The sequence below is a fragment of the Polyergus mexicanus genome, unplaced genomic scaffold, assembly GCF_030449975.1.
Source record: "Polyergus mexicanus isolate NDT 795.1 unplaced genomic scaffold, iyPolMexi1.0 SCAF_2, whole genome shotgun sequence".
Lineage (NCBI taxonomy): Eukaryota > Metazoa > Arthropoda > Insecta > Hymenoptera > Formicidae > Polyergus > Polyergus mexicanus.
In genome coordinates this window covers 5,978,948-5,988,540 of record NW_027223322.1, presented here as the reverse complement: position 1 = coordinate 5,988,540, position 9,593 = coordinate 5,978,948, and the positions used below count along the sequence as shown (strand labels likewise).

Here is a 9,593-nt window from a genome sequence, read left to right as displayed (position 1 = left end):
ACATAATAGTGTTACGGTAAGATTATCGAAAACTGAATATTTTACGAAATATTTTATTTTTTATATCAAAATATGTCAGATTAATAAGATATAAAATAACTCAAAAAGTACCTAATGAAAGAATACTTTATTATAGTGTTTTTGAAAGCTCTCGAAATAAGCTACAAGAATACGTAATGAAAAATAGGGGGTTCCATTTAAGAAATTAAAGGTGTCCTTGACTTGACTTTAACGATGCCATCCAAGGTCAAACCAATGACACCATCTTATGTTCCCCTCAAAACCATACAATTTTTATTGAAAACGTTTTTCTCTAAAGGTGTACGGGTGGTCTAGAACACTCTGTATAAAAATAAATAGTAAATAATGACATAAGTTCTCAATTATATCGAGATATACAGATTGTTGAAAGTTTCAACGTAATACGATAGTCTGTTCGAAGTGGATAAATAGCCGCGTAAAATCAATGCAACTATTTCCGTCAACATGCGAATAATTAATGACCGTACGCGATGGTATTTACGCGATGCCCGCGTTTATCGCAAATACATTGATCCGCTGTGTTGTAACCGGGAGAGCCCTTCCGGGCGGAAGGGTAGGGGAGGCGGATTATATAAATACACTCTGCGAACATTATAAATTCATCCTGACGGTATTTCAAAAGCGGTCGATTGATCCGGTCGCGCGAATTCGTCGACGTCGCGCGAACAATATCCGTCGAGCCTCGAGAGCGGAGACCGAGCGCTTACACGAGTTTCCGCACGATCATGGCACGGTTCGCGTAAGCGCCGCCGCGCCGGTGCGAAGTGACGGCTGACCGCGGGAAAGAGAATGTCTCCGGTCTCGTCCCTGCAAGGACGAGGTCGATCTAATCTCTCCTCGTCCTCCCCTCCTCAAACCCTTTTCCGCGACCGCGTTACGCGCGAGCCGCCCCTAACAAGGCTCCCCCTTCCGCCGGGGCGGTGGGTTCTCTCTCCCTCCCTCCCTCTCTTTCTCTCACACATATATAATACGAAGCTGCGGAGTGCGGGTGTACCTCCGGGCTGCGATGCACCGTCGATGCGTCGCGCTCGCACCCCCGAAGCTCGAGGGAGAGATCGGGGGAGGGGACGCGCTTCTGTAGTGGTAATCGACGATCGTGGGGAGGCGCGCGCGAGGGGGGGGGGATGAAAAAGGGGGCGGGAAAGGTGAGGAGGGAGACGAGAGAGACAGAGAGAGAGAGAGAGAGAGAGAGAGAGAGAGAGAGAGAGAGAGAGAGAGAGAGAGAGAGAGAGCGTAGAGAGAATTTGCTTTCGTGTCCCAGTAGCACTAATGACCGCCATCCTACCCCCCTTTCGCCCTCCCCTCCCTCATCATCACGAGTCCCACTATCTCGCCCTTGCCCTCTCCCCATCGAACGAGAATCGCGCCCCGCCGTGCGGCGACGCCCCTTGCTCTTCTCTCCCTCTCCTTTCCTTCTCACCCCTCTACACGCACGTATACACACCAATGCGGGATGACTCGAATTACGTCACAACGCCGAGAGCGTGCGACCCGCTATTCTCTTCCCTCTCTCTCCCTCTCTCTCTCTCCCCTCCCTCCCTCCCTCCCTCTCTCTCTCCCGGAGAGGTACCTATCGTTTCACCTTCATGTACTCGACTCCCCCGCGACCCTCTTCCGTCCCCTCCTCCCCTCTTGTCCCGTGTACGAACGATATATGTGGCGCTCTATATATCTATTCCGCTGTAGCGGCCAGCGCTCAACAAGACCGAGGGGAAGCCGCCAGTCTCCGCTGGTACACCGAGCTGTGTGTTATTCTTCCTCGTTCGCGCTTTCGCTTTTGCGGGTTTAGAGAGAGAGAGAGAGAGAGAGAGAGAGAGAGAGAGAGAGGGCGAAAAAAAGTCGACGCGAAAAGGAGAGTGCAAAAAGAGAGAGAGAGAGAGAGAGAAGCTCTCGCATTCCTTCGTGCACGTAACTACGTTCATCGCGAGGCACGCGCGCGCGCGAGTACACGTTACACGCGTGTAACACACGGGGATCTCTAGTAGCGGGATATTTTTCTCTAGTAGCAGGTGCGCGAGGTGGAGGAACATCGCCGGGGGACCGCAGGGACGGATTTACAGGGACGTGTGCGCGGGTGCTTTAACCAGCGACCCCGAGGAGTAACACATACGTTATTATATCAGGTGTGTATGCATCGGTAGGGCGCACGTGTGTGTGTGTGTGTGTGTGTGTGTGTGTGTGTGTGTGTATCGATGTGCGGCGAATGTGCATGTGTGTGTGTGTGTGTGTGCGTGCGTGTGCTTCGCATATATGCGTATCGTACGTGTGGCGAAGGTGAGGAGTAGACGAGAGAGCGTGTCGAGATACCTCGCTGAGATAAATGAGATTTTTTTTTTTTTTTCCCCCTCTCGACACCTTCCCCGAGCGGACTTTTTAATCGCACTGCACGGCACTGGTATCGATCGTATCGCGATACGATGACTCTCGGTCGACGTTGTTGGTCGAGCTCGATCGATACCGTCGTCCGTGAACGTCGCCTATTCTTTTTCTTTTCCCTCTTCGCTCGCCTTAATGAATTATTAATGTCGTTAAACTTTAATGGCATCTTAATTACGTTCCGAGTTATTAGACGACGAGGCGAGGCGACAGATCTCTCGACACCTGTCGTTTGATTCGCGTTCGTGACAAGCGAACATTATAAGGATTTTATTATTTTGTCCGTTGTTGTTGTTGTCGTCGAGCATGGTAATCGCGAAAACTCGCTAACGAATCATCCGAGTTAGTTTGCTCGAAGGCTTATCTTTATTCGATTTATTGAAACCTATCTTGTTTATATCTTGTTGACAAGACGCTCGATGTATATCCTAGATTTTTGATTAAATCGATTCGTATTAATCGAGCGATTTTATCACGCGTGTCATTGTTTACAAATCTTTCAGCCCGATTCGAGTCAATAAGGGTTTAGATTATTAATTTAATTTCCGGTTGATTACAATTTCCGGAGGACTACGAAATGCTGATTCTCCAAATCCACGCTATACTTTATCGATATCTGTCATTAATTTTTACGAATTTCGTCTCTCGTTAGGTGCGTGTGATCCAGCTGAGGATCTTCCTCAAAGCGTACATTAATTGTGTTAGATGATGGTTGTTGATTCTGAGAGAGTTTGTCGTCGAGTGTTAGCATGTCGCCGAACCTAATCGTGGAGTGAGCGTGCCTCTTTAAAGACGCGAGTAACGCGTTTCCACGCATTTCAACCTTGCCTTTCCGAAGTCGCCATCGCGACGCTTATGCGATCCGAATTAAAGCTCCCGCTCGAAAGGGGCTCTTCTAGTTGCGTTTTTCACGATATATTTCCTTATATACAAAATTAATTAATTAATTGGCACAGAGTATACAGAGTGTTCTAGACCACCCGTACACCTTTAGAGAAAAACGTTTTCAATGAAAATTGTACGGTTTTGAGGGGAACATAAGATGATGTCATTGGTTTGACCTTGGATGGCATCGTTAAGGTCAAGTCAAGGACACCTTTAATTTCTTAAATGGAACCCCCCATTTTTCATTACGTATTCTTGTAGCTTATCTCGAGAGTTTTCAAAAACACTATAATAAAGTATTCTTTCATTAGGTACTTTTTGAGTTATTTTATATCTTATTAATCTGACATATTTTGATATAAAAAATAAAATATTTTGTAAAATATTCAGTTTTCGATAATCTTACCGTAATACTTTTACGTACAGAATAATGAGACAAATCAATTAGTGCCAAAAAAAAAAAAAAAAAAAAATTATTTTAAAAAATACATTGTAAATAATTTTCTTAAAAACAATTAATTTTTTATACTAATTGATTTCTCTCGTTATTCTGTACATAAAAGTATTACGGTAAGATTATCGAAAAACTGAATATTTTACGAAATATTTTATTTTTTATATCGAAGCATGTCAGATTAAAATATAAAATAACTCAAAAAGTACTTTATGAAAAAATACTTTATTAAAGTGTTTTGGAAAGCTCTCGACATAAGCTATGAGAATATGCAATAAAAAATAGGGGGTTCCATTTAAGAAATTAAAGGTGTCCTTGACTTGACCTTAACGATGCCATCCAAGGTCAAACCAATGACACCATCTTATGTTCCCCTCAAAACCATACAATTTTTGTTGAAAACGTTTTTCTCTAAAATGCTTAGTTTTTGAAAGAAAAGGGGCGTACGGGTGATCTAGGACACCCTGTTTAAGTCTTTCAGATAACGACATATAATTTATCGTGCAAAATGTGTAAATATCGTAATAATTAAAGAGCAGATCAATAATACAGTAAAGAAGTTTATTCATATCTTCAAAATTGTTTGTCTTAAACGTCAGAAACAAGTACATAACGTAATATAAAGAAAAACAAAGTTTTCCCTATGAGGAGGCAAAAATATAAAAAAATACAAAGCGCATTAGAAATAAGAAAGGAATAAATGAACAGGGAGAACGTGTACAGAGAAAACAATAATGTAATAAAATGTAATATAAATTAATATGAGTGATCAAGAAAAGATAATCTTTTAGGAAGGGAAAAAAAAAAAATGGCTTAAAAATTACGAGGCAAAAATTTTTTATATGAAACGTTGCATTTGCACAAAAATGTAATTGGAAAAATTATATTATAAATATATATATATATGTTATTTTGCAACAGTTTATTTGAAGCAACCTGTCGAATCTTTACGTTGCTTAACCACTTAGCGTATCCGGTGCGCTCGTTGTGTCGTAATACTGTAATCAATTTCTTCGGGGGGGGGGGGGGAAGGGGCACCCTTTTGCTCCCGTTTACTTTAACTTTGCTCGAGCACATCCTGTGCAAAGCTGCCTTATGGTTCGCGCACCTTGCCCTTTCGCCTTAAATGTCTCATAAATATTGACTTACAGTCCTGAGTAAGGCGTGAGGATCGTCATTCCGTGCTTCACGGTCGTTCGACGTATCGCTCGTAGTTAATATTCGTGTTGCGCGCGTATCACGATCGACGATAGTCCTCGCGAGGGATTGTATAAGTGAAACGCGCAGTGTGTTATCCATTATATGAAGTCGTTGTACGTTAGCTTTACATTACTTTTATTGCGTTCGATCGATCGATATAAATTACATTTTTCTCCTTTCAAGATACGAAAGGATTCAATCCGAGATCAAAGCCTGTTTTATTGTACGGTAGTTCTTGTCTTCGTTAATTAGTTTTACATAAAAAATAAGATTGAGATTCTTTTATAATATTCCAAAATTATTATACATTACACTATATTGTACGATTGCGAATTTATGAATAAAATTTACAATTTTTCTATATATATATACAGGGTGTCCCATTTTAAAGGACCCACTCAAATATCTCAGAAACACTGCGTTAAATCGAAAAATGTTTCAAACAAAAGTTGTGTGGCTTCAAGGGGGCCATAAGATGGTGACAATGATTTGACCTTGGCAAATCATTTGAAGGTCACGTGAAGGTCAACTTTAAAATCTTAAACGGAAACCCCCATTTTTTATTTAGTATTCTTATAGCTGACATCGAGAGCTCTCCAAAACACTATAATAAAATATTTTTTCATTAAGTACTTTTTGAGTTATTTTATATTTTAATCTGACATATTTTGATATAAAAAATAAAATATTTCAGTTTTCGATAATTTTACCGTAATACTTCTATGTACAGAATAATAAGACAAATTAATTAGTGCCAAAAAAAAACAAATAATTGTTTTAAAAAATACGTTGGAAATAATTTTCTAAAAAACAAATTTTTTTTTTCTACTAATTGATTTGTCTCATTATTCTGTACATAGAAGTATTACGGTAAGATTATCAAATACTAAATATTATATATACAGATATTAAATTTTAAATGTAAAGATATTTTTGAAATAAAATATAAAAATTATTTTCAATTATATTTGTATAATAAGATTTATAAAAAATATTTATTTATTAAACATCTCAAAGGTTTAAAGTTTAATTGATCAATTTGAAATCTTTATAAGAATATATTAAAATAATTATATCAAAAATATGATGAATAAAATAATTACAAACTTAATAAGTGATATATATAAAGAAGAGATTTTTAAAAATATAAATAAAGTTATATTTCTTAAAATTAATTAATATTAACTTATTGTACATTTGAATGAGAAAGAAATATTGTTATAGCTATAATATCAATGTAAATATTTCGTGCAAAAATTTTGTTTTCATTTATTCACTGCTTGTACAAATAGCGTTGCATTCAAAAGATTTATGTACATTCTGCGACGATACATAATACATAGAAAATTAGTTTGGACTGATTTGATGACACAACTTCCACGGTCGATGCACCAACACTTTCGCTCGTGATCCGTATCTACCACAAAATCGCGATGCGATCGCACCGGTCGTGAGTGGCGGATTTAAATTTGGCATCAGCTTGCCGTCGATTCGTGAGATTCGTCGACGTCATCGTGTGTTGTGTCAAAGATTGCGCCTCGCCGTCAGGTGTTGTAACTGGCCCAGATTCCGTTTAATTTACCAATAGACTACTTTGCGCAAATATATCCCGGCAGCTGCGCGGATCGATTTCGTAATAAATCCGCGAGGAAATCGTAATCGTATTCGTTTATCTCCGCGAATCGATCTCGATCTCGCCGAGACAGTCGAAATAGACAAAGCGCTTCGATCGATTTACGCGACGAATGTTTATTTTTTTCTTAAATTAATTATTGGAATAAAATTCGATCCTTCTCACTCGCAACAAAATCGCGCAAGCTTTCTACAAGTATTGAAAAAATTTAACAACATCTCACATCGCTTAACGAATTAATCATTATAATTAAGCTAATTACATAATTGTGGATGAATTATTACAAATCAGTTGTTTCGAGATGATCATTTTCCTTGCTTCAAGCATTTGTTTTCTATCATCGTTAACGTTACGTCACGCGGCCGAAGATGCTATTACGAGGATCCTCCGTTATTTAAGGTCGACTTGTCTCGTCGACATGCGGCATTTTCTCGCGTTCGAATGCAAGAAGATACGTAAAAGAATAGGACTATCCGGGAAAACGTCGAGGCAACGCGATTAATTGTCAGCTAAGTAATTGCAATTACGCAATTCCACCGAAGATATCGTGTCTGTTGATCGTACACGTTGACGTCTCCTTGCGGAACAAGGAAAATTGAGCAATGGCATATTCCATAAATATGTTTGTGTTGTTATGTTGAATCGATCTTCTCCATCGCTCACGGTATATCTGAAAATTATTTAATGTTGCTAGAAAAAAAAAAAAAAAACATGTACTCTTTTAATTCTAAGAAATATTTACACTTTTAATATATTTAGCGGTGTAAAGAGATATATTTAGACTTTCGCTATATATATATACTGGGTGGCCCATTTTAATCCATCCAGTCGAATATCTCAAAAACCAAGCCCGGAAGAGAAAAATGTTTCAAACAAAAGTTGTGTGGCTTCAAGGGGGCCATAAGATGGTGACAATGATTTGACCTTGGAAAATCATTTGAAGGTCATGTGAAGGTCAACTTTAAAATCTTGAATAGAAACCTCCATTTTTTATTTAGTATTCTTATAGCTGATATCGAGAGCTTTCCAAAATACTATAATAAAGTATTTTTTCATTAAGTACTTTTTGAGTTACTTTATATTTTATATAATCTGACATATTTTTTGATATAAAAAATAAAATATTTCGTAAAATATTCAGTTTTCGATAATTTTACCGTAATACTTCTATGTACAGAATAATAAGACAAATTAATTAGTGCCAAAAAAAATCAAATAATTGTTTAAAAAAATACATTGTAAATAATTTTCTTAAAAACAATTTTTTTTTTTATACTAATTGATTTGTCTCATTATTCTGTACATAGAAGTATTACGGTAAGATTATCAAAAACTAAATATTTTACGAGATATTTTATTTTTTATATCAAAATATGTCAGATTAAAATATAAAATAACTCAAAAAGTACTTAATAAAAAAATACTTTATTATAGTGTTTTGGAAAGCTCTCGATGTCAGCTACAAGAATACTAAATAAAAAATGGGGATTTCAATTTAAGATTTTAAAGTTGACCTTCACATGACCTTCAAATGATTTCCCAAAGTCAAATCATTGTCACCATCTTATGGCCCCCTTGAAGCCACACAACTTTTGTTTGAAACATTTTTCTCTTTCGGGCTTGGTTTTTGAGATATTCGACTGGATGGATTAAAATGGGCCACCAAGTATATATATATATATATATATATATAAATTACAGTATTAATTTCTATACTTTTGGAACAGCACTAATTTTTATATCTTTCGTAACGAAATTTTCTATACATTTTAATTTTCTAGCATATTTTTATTACATCATTAATCATTACGATTAGATTCGTTGCAAGGAAGAAAATTAGAAAGATGGTATAAAACAAAAACAATTACTTAATTTTAAATTTATTATTAACAAAATATTAGTTAACAAAACATTTATTTTATAAGCTATTCTTATCGATTTGATATTAATTTGCAAAAACAATTAACATGATTTGATACAACATGAACAAAATCTGACATCTAAGAGGCATAAACTTTAAGAGAAAAATAAATAAAGAAATAGTGAATAGTTCGGGAAAATAGCCAGCGCGATGGTTGGATTTAAAAAAAAGGGATCCAAAAACGGTTTCTATTATGGTACACGAGATTGTAATTTTCTATTACGAGATACACGCAGAATGTTATCGGCATAAAGTCAATGCAAAGCGGCAGTTTTTTTTTTTTTTTTTTACTCGCGCACGTCTCTTTTGCACTCGTGTACATAGTAGTGCAAACACGCACACTCCCCCTCTCGATGGATTTTGCATACCAAAGGCTCGTCTGCTCGCGGAATGTTGCCCGACCAAAGACACGATCGCTGAACTTGGCAATTATACCACGACACATTGCTTCGTCGTCCTCCCGCGTCGTGTCTCTCATCTTTATTTCTCGTTTTCATCGTGTATCCTTCGCACGCGCGGCTTCGTATAATCGAAACGACTGAGTGCGGGGACGTTTAGAAATTGCGCACATAACTGGGCTCGTATATGCACGCGCGTGTAAAAACAAAAGTTAAAAATATAATCATCATCGTTATGAAATTGCAGCGTCTGTTCAAGATCGGTGACAATAAGACATAGTTATAAAACAGGCAATTCACGATAAAATAATTAAAAATATTTAATTTCAACGAAATTATCGACGCATAGTTATGTGAAGCATTAACAGATATACGTAAAATTGAACGATAAATAATATGAGATAGAAAATAATTACGTAATTATTTTTCTTGCTGAACTTTAAACGTTGACATAAAACAATGCTTTGTTTTTACGTCGATTAAAATTCTATAATACTTGAAATATTTTACGAATTAAAAATAAACAATATAATGTTACATATATATTTATCGTTGCAGATCTCAAGTGAATTAATTGAAATAGTTATTGTAGGAGGAATAATAAAAAAATATTTAAATACTATTTTTATTAACTATTCTATCTTTATTTATTTATTCATTTATTTTACAGTTTACGACTCTCAG

General features: G+C 36.8%; 1 protein-coding gene across 2 annotated transcripts in view; it reads left to right on the top strand.

The window, feature by feature from the left end:
- The first annotated feature begins 1,746 nt into the window (after nt 1-1,746).
- The window catches only part of LOC138944724 (protein Tob1), an 81,124-nt gene continuing 73,277 nt past the window's right edge, over nt 1,747-9,593 (top strand). For both annotated transcript variants that reach the window (XM_070315643.1, XM_070315642.1), the window contains exon 1: nt 1,747-2,165. The gene's annotated coding sequence lies outside the window, so the exon portion shown is untranslated. The remainder of the gene's footprint in view (nt 2,166-9,593) is intronic.